Source organism: Nannospalax galili, unplaced genomic scaffold (genome assembly GCF_000622305.1).
Source record: "Nannospalax galili isolate Female #2095 unplaced genomic scaffold, S.galili_v1.0 scaffold255, whole genome shotgun sequence".
NCBI lineage: Eukaryota > Metazoa > Chordata > Mammalia > Rodentia > Spalacidae > Nannospalax > Nannospalax galili.
The window spans coordinates 5,971,647-5,985,090 of NW_008338999.1; positions in this window are offsets into that span (position 1 = coordinate 5,971,647).

The window sequence follows — 13,444 nt, forward strand, 5'->3', positions numbered from 1 at the left end:
ACAGAAAGAGATAGAGGAAAACACAAGAAGATGGAATGACCTCCCATGCTCATGGATTAATAGAATTGATATTGTGAAAATGACCATTTTACCAAAAGCAATCTATAGATACAATGCAATGCCCATCAAAATACCCACAACATTCTTCACAGAGCTAGGAAAAAATCATCCTGATATATTTTCATATTGCATCTCTGACAACTGTGTAAGCAAAAATTTAAAACAAACAAAAGACTGTAAGCATTGATGAGAATAATGCTCACCCAACCAAAATAACACAAGTATTTCAAAGTGAATTATTCCATTGGTAATAAGTGAAATAAATGTACCAATTAATAATAGAAGAACAATATCCAGGGTTTGGGTTAATTTTTTAATTACATTTTTTATTTGTTTTGTGTGGGGGTAGTTTAATAGCAAGTACCTTTACTCACTGGGCCATCCCTCTCTCCCTTGCTCTGGTTTTTGTTTTAATACTTATCTGAGTATGTTACAGAAAGTCTCTTACCTTTGTGGAGTCTCAGCTTTTCTACCTATGAAATGAGTCAATTTTGAATTAGGTGAGATTCATTTTACTAAAAATTTATTGGATGGCTCCTATAGAACTCTGTGCCAAGTAATGGTAACAAGATATTTATGATGACAAGATACCATCCCTGGACTAATCTGGTCACCTTATCTCTCTTTTTATTCCTGGGTACATAGAAGTCTTAGTGTCTCAGACCAATTATCAAAACATGGAAGGAATTCTATGGCTTGCTCAGGTCAATGAAATGTCAATAGCACAAACTTTGGTTGGTCCAGTAGAAGTCATACCTAGTCCCTCTCCTGCCATAGTCCTTGTATTTAGAGGGTAGAGCCTCCTGTTTAAAGTTGCCTAGATTCCTAAATCTGAATTCAGTGGTAGACAGTTGCCCAATCTATAGTAGACTCATGCATGAGCAAGATAGGAACTTTTGTTCTGATAATCTAGTATTAGCCAGTGCAGTGCTTATTATGTCTTGACAAAACAGGCTGGTTATGAGACAGACATAACATGGTTAGCACTTTAATATGACATAAGTTTAAAAAGGCCATTCGCAGAGAAAGGAGTAACTATTCCAAAGAAGTCATGTAAGTTTTCATGAGATAAGAGAGGCAATTTAAATAGAGCAACTAGAAAAATAACATTAAGGCAAAAGAAAAGACAGCAACAGATGGGACCTTAAAGAAGTACGTAAACACAGGGTCTGGGAAAATGGCTTAGCAGGCTAAGAGTGCTTACAACTCTTCCTCCAGAAGACCAAAATTCAGTTCTCAGCACCTACATGGGGCAACTCACAGCCTCCTGTGACTCCAACTCCAGGGGATCCCATGCCCATGGTTAATCTTTTCATATTCTTTCAATACCTAGATGACATATAGTGGAGCTCAAATAATCTGTGCTCCCTGATGAAGCGATATTTTTGATCCTGGGAAGTTGATTAGCATTAGACCCTAATTTACATACTAATAATCAAGAACTGACAGAGGAAGTAGTATGTTTGTTTTCTCTGATTTTTTTTTTTTTTTTTTTTTGGTCTTTTTGAGACAGGGTCTCCCTGTTGCCGCAGCTGTCCTGGAACTCACTACGTAGACCAGGCTGGCCTTGAACTCACAGAGATCCACTTGCCTCTGCCTCCCAAATGCTGGGATTAAAGGCATGTGCCACCACGCCGGGCTTCTCTGATTTTTTAAATATGAACGTCAACACACCCATGATCCATACTAATCTATGCTGTTGGGTTTTGCTTATTTAATCCGCCTAATTACATGAAAATAGAATAATTGAGTGTATATTCTTAAATATGAATCACAGTTAAATACAAACCCATACATATCCCAAAATGAGTGATTACTCTATACTTTCTTATGGCTGCTGTACCCATTGCATTAAATCATTCCACAAGGAAATCTGTTTCCTAAGAGGAAACCACAGAAAAGGGTTGAACTCTTTTCATAATAAGAGTTCTTTAAATCTTTGCTTTTATTATTTTAGTTATTATTTTTATTTTATTGATAAAACATGGTGACCAAGGGAACTTATAAAAGGAAGAGTTGATTTGGCTTACAATTCCAGAGGGATCAGAGTCCATCACGGTGGCAGAAGGAATGATGGCAGAGACGACTGGAGCAGGAAGCTGAGTGATCACATATTCAAGCAGGCACAGGAAACAGAGAGCAACCGGAAATCCAGCAAGGACTAAAGACTTTCAAACCCATCCCCAGTGATATGCTTCCTCCAGCATACCTATACCTCCTAAAGGTTTCATGACCATCCCCAAATACTGCCACAAACTGGGAACCAAGTGTCCAAATACTCGGAGCCTATGGGGCACATTCTGATTCAAACCACCACAGTATGTTAGTGCACCATGTGCATGCAGTGCCTGTGGAAGCCAGAAGAGGGCATCAAATCCCATGAAACTGGAGTTAAAAGTGGTTGTTAGCTGCCACATGACTGCTGGGAACTGAACCCAGGTCCTCTAGGAGAACAGCAAGTGTTCTTAACCACTGAGCAATCTCTCCAGCCCCCTAATTCTTTAAATCATAATGTGATTTAATATGCATAGAACTGTACACATGGTTGGAGAGGTCACAGAACCAAGGAAGAACCTACTTCTGTCACTTTCCTAGACCACAATAATTCCCTATTATATTCTAAATACCTATCCTTATCTATATGTATATAAGGTCACAGACAAGTGTACCTCTCACCACTCATCAATGAAGCTTCTTTCTGCAACAGATGGAGACTTTTACCAAGTTCCACAACTGGTCAAAATGCAGAGAATAAGTGATTGTGATGTGCCCAATCCTATGTGACATATCTGCAATGCAACTTTTATCTCGGACTCAGGAAGCCAGATTATAAGAGTCAGAGGAACAAAACACCTGCTGCTAGTTAATATATTCTAGACATGATAGGGAAAATATACATATGAAATTTCCACAGTATGACAGCATAACAAGATCTGCACAATGACAAAGCCAGTTGACATGCCAATGTGGATGGTCCCACCTTAAGATGAAGAGCTACAGGTAATCAATGGAGGATGAGAGAGGGAGAATCTGTTTTCTCCAGGGACTAACTCCCTAAAAGGGAGCTTTCTAAAGGTTCTCTAAACCCAAGTTGGTAGCTTTAAGTACATGTATACATGAGCACCACTAAATGGAATATAATGTAATATAATATGATTAATATAACATGATTAATATAAGTAGCAATAATAATCAAAGACAAGAATTTTGAAAGTTTGGAGGAGGAGTCGGAGGGGGACTGAGAGGAGCACAAATAATTCAAATACAATACTCATGCATCAAATTTTCAAAACTAAAATTATAATTTTTAAAAATCTTGATGTGATTTAAAAACTTGTATATGAAACCTTCTGCTAGGAGAAGACTATAGTTCTATAAGCTGGGCTGCCACAGAATCCCCTGCCTGAGAATTCGCACTACATGATCTCACAGGCTATGAGCATCATGGAAGGCTCCTTTGAAACCTCCAGAGCCTTGCAGCACTGCCTCCCACACAGTTTTAGTCTGTATATATGGTTTTACTTAAGCATGAAGTCTTAATTCATTCTTGCTTTTAAAAATGTTAGACTCCTTTGGAGGCTATTTACAGAATCCAGCATTAGGCACAAAAATTATTGCAAGAATCCTTTATCCCTCATATTGGTAGAAACATCTGACCCTTTCAGCAAACACAGTCATAAATAATGTAGGTTTCAAGTGCTTGCTCTAAGAACAACAGCAAAATCCCCTTAGAGTATCTTTAAAGAGGGATTAGTTTATGTTTACCACTGAGTTAGGAAGTGTTTTGTTCGTATTGTTTTTTTATTTCAATTTCTACCATTCATAGAGGTATTTTATGGAATACCCTGTCTGTCCAACAAGCTATTAACTTTGGCCCTTATTAACTGTAGTACCATGGGGAACAGTGACCTTTCCTGGTTACTACCTTCTACCTCATGAATCCATGAATGTTTCCCTCTACTGGTGCCTTCAAAGACAAATCAAAGGTAATACATCCATTTCACTTGTACACTTATTTTTAAAAAGTATTATTTTGTCCGGGTGTGGTGGTGCACGCCTTTAATCCTAGCACTTGGGAGGCAGAGGCAAGCAGATCTTTGTGAGTTCAAGGCCAGCCTGGTCTACATAGCAAATTCCAGGACAGCTGGGGCTACAGGGAGCCCCTGTCTCAAAAAGACAAAAAACAAGTATTATTTTGGGGACTGGAGAGATGGCTCAATGGTTAAAAGCACTAGCTGCTCTTGCAGAGGACCTAAGTTTAGTTCTCAGCACCCACATAGCAGCTAACAACCATCAGTAACCACAGCTCCAGAGGAACTGATGCCCTCCCTCTTCAGTCCTTTGCAGGCATTGCACTCACATGGTGCATTTATATACATGCAAGCAAAACACTCATATACATAAAACAAAAATAAATAATTTATAAAATTACTATTATCATTTTTGTATATTATGTGAAGAAGAAGAGACACATTGTCACAACACTCATGTGGAAGTCAGAAACTGACTCTACAGACCCACCTTTACATAGGTTCCAAGGATCACGCACTTTCCCCACTGAGCCATCTCACAGGCCCACTGCTTGCACTGCTATAATTTTGAAAAGCATCCTTCTTCCTAGGGCTTCCTAGGGCAGACAGGGAAGTGCTGTGGAAGAAAAGTATGGTGTTCTTCTAGTGCTCTGTTAGTATTTTATGTTGTTTCTATAACCATTATATTCCCTGAACACACCAGAAATAATCGTTCGTGTGTGTGTGTGTGTGTGTGTGTGTGTGTGTGTGACAGCATCTCATGTATCCCAAACTGGCATCAAATTCACTATATAGCCATGCTGACCTTGAACTTCTGATGCTCCTGCCTCCACCTCCTCAATGCCAGGATTACAGGTGTGTGCCACCACATCTGATTTTATATAGGACTGAAGATCAAATCCCGGGCTTTGTGTGTGCACAGCAAGCTCTCTGCCAGTTGAGCTACATTTCTAGCCTTCAGCTGGATGTATGTTTTATACCTAAATTAATAGACAACAAGCCTTGTTTCTTCCCATCACTGGCATCAACTTGCCCATTCCTCTGCATCCTACTTGTGTCCTTAAATGTGATGTATTGGGGGATATCTTCTCTCCTATCTTCCTTTCCCAACACACACCGCCTAATGTCTTTTTTAATGTTCTGAGAAACACCAGAATTTTCCCTCATGTCAGATATTGATAATTAAAGGGTGATTGGTGTATATAATTTTTTGATGTTTTTATTGTTTGAAACCTTCATAAATGTATACAACGTATATTGAATATTCATCCACCCCTACTTCCCTCCAACTCCCCCTAGTACCTTAACTCTACAATTTATTTTAGTTTTTAGTAATTTTCTCTCTTGTTCACTTGCCCATGGTCACTGTTTAATGAATGTTAGCTGAATGAAGGAATCTTGTGGATAATATCTCTTATTAAGGAAACACGTCTGGGACAAGGGGGATGGTTCGGTGGGGAAAGTACTTATCATGCACACGTTCCTAAGGTTAGGTAGGACTCAGAGACAGAATTCCTGGAAGTGCAGTGGTGAATAACAAAGAATGGACTCTACACACACACAGAGACACACACACAGAGACACACACACACACACACACACACACACAGCATACAGCAAAGAAAAAGAAAGAAAAGAAACAAGTCAGATGAGGTTACCCCAGGCTTATATTTCATTTACCAAACTGAGGCATGGTGAGGGAGAAATAGAAATGGCCCATTTCATAATTTTGGCATTTAGAAAAGTATTTAATCTCACAATGATTCTGGCCCTTTAACTGTTAAATATAGCAAGTAAGCTACATGTTGCTTGGGAATACTATTTCTACCATTATTATTTTCTATAACTGACCCAGAGCATTAAAATATGGCACCTGTTTTTTTTTAGCCAATCATTTAGTGTAAAATGTGCTGCTATAAAATAGCCCATCAAGGAAAAATAAAAACATACTTCCATCTCTTCATGTCCCTGTTCACTTGCTGCTAATGGCCACTCCATGCTGTCTTCACCATCATCTCTGCTGCTTATGTCTTTCCTGTTGCCTCTTTTGCTGCTTGGCTTCCTCTTGGTCCTTCACACTTTTTACCACAGGTATACCATCTGCCCGAGGGTAGTTTTGCATGAATCTTCTACTTCATGAAGGATTCAGAGCACATCATTAACCCCAGACTGGCCTACTGACATTTACAGAACTGTCTGGTAATGTTGCTCCCTCCCCTCATCAGCTGATGTGTGCTTGGAACAAGCAAGCAATTATAATATTGTCCTGAGGTAAACATAATTAGGAATCAAATCTTCATAGGGAAAAAGTATGCACAACAATCCTTTCCAACGCAAATATAAATGGTTTGTTTTAAATAGCCTGTATTCAATTGTCGGGCTAATTTCCAGAATTTTAAATCTCATTCAGGATTTCTATTCTCACCTCAGATGGTGCTTAAAAGGTTACTTGAAATGTTTTTCATAATTACTAACTCTCATGATTTTGTAGAAATCAAAATACCAAGGACAAATATAGGCAAAGCAGCTGAAAGTGTTTTTCCTCTAAATAGACTCTCACATTTTCTTCTTGCTCAAAAATCTAACACATGAATTCCCCCAGAAAATACTAATAAACCTACAAATAACTCTGGTTAAATAAATACTACATGCCCAGTATATATAGCACTCATGAAAGGCAGAGTTGAATAAATTCCTCACCTCTCAATACTCAATATCTTCATCCCTAAAATAGCAATAACACTTTCCTCAAATATTTGCTACAAGCATTAAATGTGTTAACACACATGAAGCAGTCTGGCATTTACTGGGCTCAAAATTTTCAGCTGTAATTATTATTATTTATAATAATAAAGAAGTTTCAGGACTGGAGAAATGGCTCAGCAGTTAAGAGCACTGACTGTTCTTGCAGAAGACCCAAGTTCAAATCCCAGTATCCACATGGCAGCTAACAACCAACTATAACTCTAGTTCCAGGGCACCCAACACTCTCTTCTGTCCTCCAGGGGTATTTCACGACACAAGTGCACTTACATACATGTAGGCATAACACTCATATACATAAAATAAAAATAAATAAAAATAAATTTTAAATAAAGACGTTTCAGCATAGCAGGTATTTTGCCAAATTTTCTCCTTTTCCTTCCCTGGAGGACACATGCCCCCTGAAAACTGTAGGGTCTTCCAGTCCTGACGCAGTTTAACAAACTGACATAAGACATTCTATTTGAATTTTGCATAATTTATATGACAACTGGGAAAGGGGCTGACTTACAAGACATGGGTTCTCATAAGCTTCTATTTGGATCTCCTGCCACCCGCTTATACCACCCCTGCCCTTCAGACTGCTGCCTCACCCCCCGAGGGTGCCATCTAACTGATCCCAGTGTCTGCTCTCCTCCCCCTCAGAGCCCCCATGATGGGTGGGGTGTCCTCACATGCCATCTCACCCCTCAGGCTTCACCTGGGACCACACAGGCTGGCTTGACCCTCTCACCCCCCACTGGCCACTCCCCATATGGCACTGACACCACCTCTTTTTTCCAGAGTGTTCTGCATCACCCACACTCACCCTGGATCAGCTCCAGCTTTTCAGAGGAGCCTTCAGGTTACACTCCACTGCTTCCTCCAGCTCTTACAAATTTTCTGCCACCTCTTCTGCAAAGGTCCCTAAGCCTTGGGGGGGGTGACAGATGCAGATCAATCACTCTTGTATCGTGGTGCCTCTTGGGCCTCCCCATCATTTGTCTTCAAGATGTGGCCACTGATCTATCTCAATGGTGTTTCCCCCCTACTATAAAGACAAATGGAAAGAAGTAGATACATCTAAACAAACATGAATGTAAATACAAATGCCTAGAAGATATCCCAGTAGGTGTTTCATATTCATTAAACAGTATACTTGTGATGGCTTCCCCATTAGGGCCTATAGCCTTCCCTGACACAGGGGGTTGGCCTGGTCTACAGCACCAGATGTGTGTTCCACCCCTAGGAGAGGGCCTTATTCAATTAGAAATTTGTCAGTTGTATGTATGTTATTCAAGACATTATTGCAGTAGTAGGAATTGCTTAGCATGCCTATAGTGTGCAGCATGTGGGGTCCATTGTTGAGCATAATCATAGGGGATCCTTTTTCCCTAACCATCTGCTAGAATCTTCTGGCACTATGAAAGCCATCCATCCAGTGGCATGAAGTTTTTAGCTTAGTCTTGGCTCCATTTCTTCTTCTCCCATGCTTACATCATGCAGTGTCTTCAGTAACATGGCCTTACTGACCTTTAAAGTCTACAACCAACATTAATGGCAATAACCTTGGTTAATTAGAGGACCTCTAGGTTCTCTCTAACCAACAGCTCATAGAGGGGCAACCCACTCCTGGTACTGTAGTTTTTCTTAACAGTTGTATAGTTTTGGGAGCCTCTGTTGTTATCTTATCCCACCATAAAACTCCCAAGAATCTTACAGCTATAGCTGGCCTTTGTTTCTTCAGGTATCTTTCAAATGGGTTTCACATCTGTAAAACACTCAAAGGTTAACATCATATATTAAATCAATCATAGACAAAGTCTAACACAGCGTGGAAAGGTTTAGTCCATTTGTATTAACTGTTTTCTCCATAGATCTCTGTTAGGTACCATAGCATGGGTAAGAGGCATTAATTTGATTAGTTCTTTACTATCTTTAGTTATCCCTTTGGAGTCATTCTGCATTTAGGGGATTTTACATGGAGTCTCTTTGTATCTTCTTATCCTTGATACATTTGCAGCTGCTGGTTCAATTTTCCTGGCCCTGCACCAGGCTAAAGAGGCAGAGGGTCTCTCTTGTCCCTGATGCACCTGTTGGTTCCCTGAATCAGGGAGATCCTGGGTCTGCCTCCTGGTTGTAGCCATATCTGCCACCTCTCCATTGACCAGACCTGGCTGCCTCCAAAACTGCCTCCACCTTTAGCATTGCCTTTCTCAGAAGAAAAATGTATCTTTTTTCATCTTTGGGGATCCTTAACCACAGCTGGACAGTTTTTATCCTCTGAATGCCTTTTGTAAACTGTTCTTCATGTTTTAAAGCCTTCCAGAAACTCCTTAGTACCGAATTTGGTTTTCTATCAATTTTTTTTCTTTAGGAACTTGGACTCTATATAAATCTTGTCACATTTGTCTTCAAGTAACCCAAATGGATGATTTCCTCTGACTGATCCTTTTTATCGCTTGTAGGTTGCTCTATTATTCTACAGACACATTTTACATGCTTGTTTGAGTCCCTTAGATCTGCCAAAGCCTCCCTTACTTTAAAAAGATCCTGTATCATTAAATGACTTAGTAAAACCATTAAAGCTCTTACCATTCTCAAGGTCTCAGTTGAATTAAGCTTTCCTTTATATATCTGGTGAACATAGCCCTATCTGGGGCAAATTGGGCATCATATATTGCTTTTCTCACTCCTAGTTCTCTCAGTAATGCCTGTCCCTCTTGTATAGTCCTCCAGTGTCCATTAATCATGGGAGTCTCCATTGTTGATGACCAGGTATCTTTAGTGCCTTGCATAAGCCATTCCATTAGGGACTGCTCCCTCCTGTATTGGCCTAGGTTAAACAGCCTATGTTGCAAGGATGGACAGGTGGTTATAAAACTCAGTTGTGATACTTCTGAAGGACTTAGACTGACATTATTTTCTCCCATGTCCCATACCCTCACAAGCCATATAGTGAGGGACTCTCTGATTGCTTGTTTGTAAATCTTTCCTAGTTTCAACAGCTCCACTGCAGATTATTTTCTCCTAGCTACAGTACTGTTACCTTTTTTCTCTTTTTGTATTAAAGGTTGACTCTGAGGGGCAACTTTAGCTACTATTATTTTTAGTTTGTTTCTCTTCTCAGTACTATCTGTGTTTTTCCTTGGGTCCTTTGACTCCTGATCCCCTAAACTTACACAAGTTAAACTCTTCCGATTTTCCTCTCTCTCAAGCTCTGAGGCTGAGACTGAATTTGTCAGTAATTTCTTAGCTTTTTCAGCCTTGACTGGGGATGCCTTTGTTTCAGACAAATCTTTTATTATGCAAAGTGGCCACATCTCCTCTCTGGATTCCCTTATTGCTTACAAGGCTTGTACAAAAAATTTTCTAGGCTCTCTATGATCTTTAAAGAATTTTCATATACAAGCAACTGAACTATTTTCCCACATTTACAGGATTTCTGTGGCCCAGGAATTTTCTCCTTTGAGTCTATCCACATCTGTGTGGCCCGTGTCATTCTAGTTACATATTCCATGATCCACTGTATGCCCCATGTGAGCACCACTGCTAGCTCCCTTGCTTTTCCCAAACTTGTGTGGCTTGTCATTTCCAGTGTCATCCTGCCAGACTGTGCCCATTGTTTCACAAAATTTTTCCCTTTTCCCTCCCTGGGGGACCCAGGTATGCCCCCTGAGGACTCTAGGGTCTCCTGGTCCTGACGCAGATTAACAAACCAACATAAGACATTCTATTTGAATTTTGCATAGTTTATATGATGTCCAGGAAAGGGGGTGACTTACAAGACACAGGTTCTTATAGGCTTATATTTGGATCTCCCACCACCAGCTCCTCCTGCCCCCGCTGGCTTCCACCTCATCCAGCAGATGCTGCCTCACCAGTCTGAGTGCCTCATCTCACCCCGCAGAGCCCCGGACACAGTGGGGCATCCATGCATGCAGTCTTGCCCTGAGGGCTTCTCATGGGACCTTGCAGGCTGGCTCGACCTGCTTCCCTACCATTTGCTGCTCCCCATATGGCACAGACTCTGCCTCTTTTTCCCAATGTGCTCTGCATTGCCCATACTTGCCCTGGATCAGCTCCAGCTTTTCGGAGGAGCCTTCAGGTTACACTGCAGGCAAGACTTAACTCTAAACATATAAATAGGGACCTCACTTGGGTTATTCTGAGTGTTTTTATCCAACTTCATTTGCCTGACAAACACATGTATTTAAGCAATAAGTCCAATACAAGTCCAACATTGATCATCCCAGACCAAACCAGTCATGCCTCTTCTTCCCCTCCACTTGATCCACACAAAGCCTGTGCCCTAGTTACTTTTCTAATTGCTATGACCAAATACCTGACAAAAGCAACTTAAGGAAGGGAAGGATTATTCTGGCTCACAGTTTGAAGGTTCAGCCCATCCTGGCAGGGAAAGCACAGCAACAGGGATCAAGTACGGGTCAGCTAGTCATGTTGTATCCATTGTCAGTAAACATATGCAGATGAACGCTAGTATTCAGCTTGCTTTCTCCTTTCTATTCCATCCAGAACCCCAGCCCATGGGATGGTGCCACCATGTTTAGGATGGGTCTTCCCACCTCCATTAATCCAATCTAGAAACTCCCTCTCAGACATACCCAGAGGCTTGTCTCCCAGGCAATTCTCATTCTTCTTATGTTGATAATCCATATTAACTCTCACAGCCTAGAAAGTGTTTCTAGAGAACAAATTCTTGAGCTTATTCTAAGACCCTCATCACTTGTTGACTATCTTGAAGCAAACGTAAAAGCAGGTTAATTCAGGAACATAAAATTGGTTATATTTCCTGTCATTTCTTTGATTTGGAAGGTCATGTGTGTGGATTTGGGGGGGAACACATAAAATGTAAATATAAAAATTTAAATTACCCAGCAGCACCCACTGCAGGACTCTCTCCTACCCACAGTCCTATCTCTGGGGTAAGTCCATCATGCCCTCCATGCCTTGGCTCCCCGAGCCTCATTCCCCTTCCCATCTGCCCCGCGGGTCTCTCCTCCTAGTTTGGGTCCTGCCCCATTCCGTCTTGGGGTCCCAGACACCTGGGGAGCCAATACTGCTTCCTGACCCTTTTCATCCAGACCAACATAGTGCCTTCTCTGGACCCCAGGAGCAGTGCTTCTGGGCCTGGCCCCACCCTCACCTCCCCCTGCTTCCCTGGGCCTGCACCACCCACCTCAGACCTCTCTCCTACCAGCAGGCCTCTCTCTAGGGTAAGTCCATCGCACCCTCCGAGCCTTGACTCCCCCAGTCTCATTTACCCTCCCATCTCCCCCTCCAGTCTCTCCTAGTTTGGGTCCTGTCCATTCCTCATCTTGGGGCCCCAGACACCTGGGGAACAAATACTGCTCCCTGATCCTTTTCATTCAGCCCAACTTAGTGCCTTCTCTGGGCCCCAGAAGCACTGCTTCTGGGCCTCGCCCCACCCTCACCTCCCTCTGCTTCCCTGGGCCTGCACCACCCACCAGCCTCTTTCTGGGATGCAGGGGGGCTGACCTTTCCTCTTCCAGATCCTTTGCATCCACACCAACACAGCTCCTCAGTGTAGCCCCCAGGAGTCCTTGAGGCCACTTCCCACCCCATCTGCCTTTACATCTCTGGGGAGCATGGCCACCAGCTGCCCTAAATAGACCAGCATCTTTCCTGGACCAGGCTTCTGGGCCAGGCTTCCAGGCCAGTTCAATACCCAAATTCCTGAGGCTAAAATCATTCCTGAAGGGATTTAGACCTTAGGAGAAAGCCTGAAAACATCTGACCCTCATCTGAACCACTTCCCACCCCATCTGCCTTTACATCTCTGGGGAGCATGGCCACCAGCTGCCCTAAATAGACCAGCATCTTTCCTGGACCAGGCTTCTGGGCCAGGCTTCCAGGCCAGTTCAATACCCAAATTCCTGAGGCTAAAATCATTCCTGAAGGGATTTAGACCTTAGGAGAAAGCCTGAAAACATCTGACCCTCATCTGAATTGGGCCTATGTGGGAACTCCTGAAGACAAAAGCAATCTGGCCACTCCAATATAGAATAAAAAGAGAGAACAGGAAGCTTAGAGGGACCAGCCTTTCATGCCCAAAAATTAAACCTCAAAGACACATAAAGGTCACAAAAAGAAGCAGACCTAAACTTGAAGTCTTGAGTCTCACACAAGAATCAGAAACTACAAAAGAAATTCACATGTCAAAAAATAACAGAAAAAAAAACAACACTGGCTGAAATGAAGAAGGAAGTGAAACACTCAGTAAGACAATTAGAAACGACAGGAGAAAGCCTCACCAATAGGATGAATGAAATGGAAAACGGAGTATCAAGACTGGAAGATAAAGTGGACGAATTAGACTACTCAAGCAAAGATTAGGAAAAATTTAAGAACACACAAGAATGGAATATGCAGGAATTGTGTGACACCATAAAAAGACCAAACGTATGAATCATAGGTATACAGGAAGTAGAAGAATCCAAAGATAATGGCATGGACCATATCTTCAACAGAATTGTTCAAGAAAATTTCCCAAAATTAAAGAAAGACATGCCCATACAAATACAAGAAGCATACAGAACACCAAACAGACAAGACCAGAAAAGAAACTC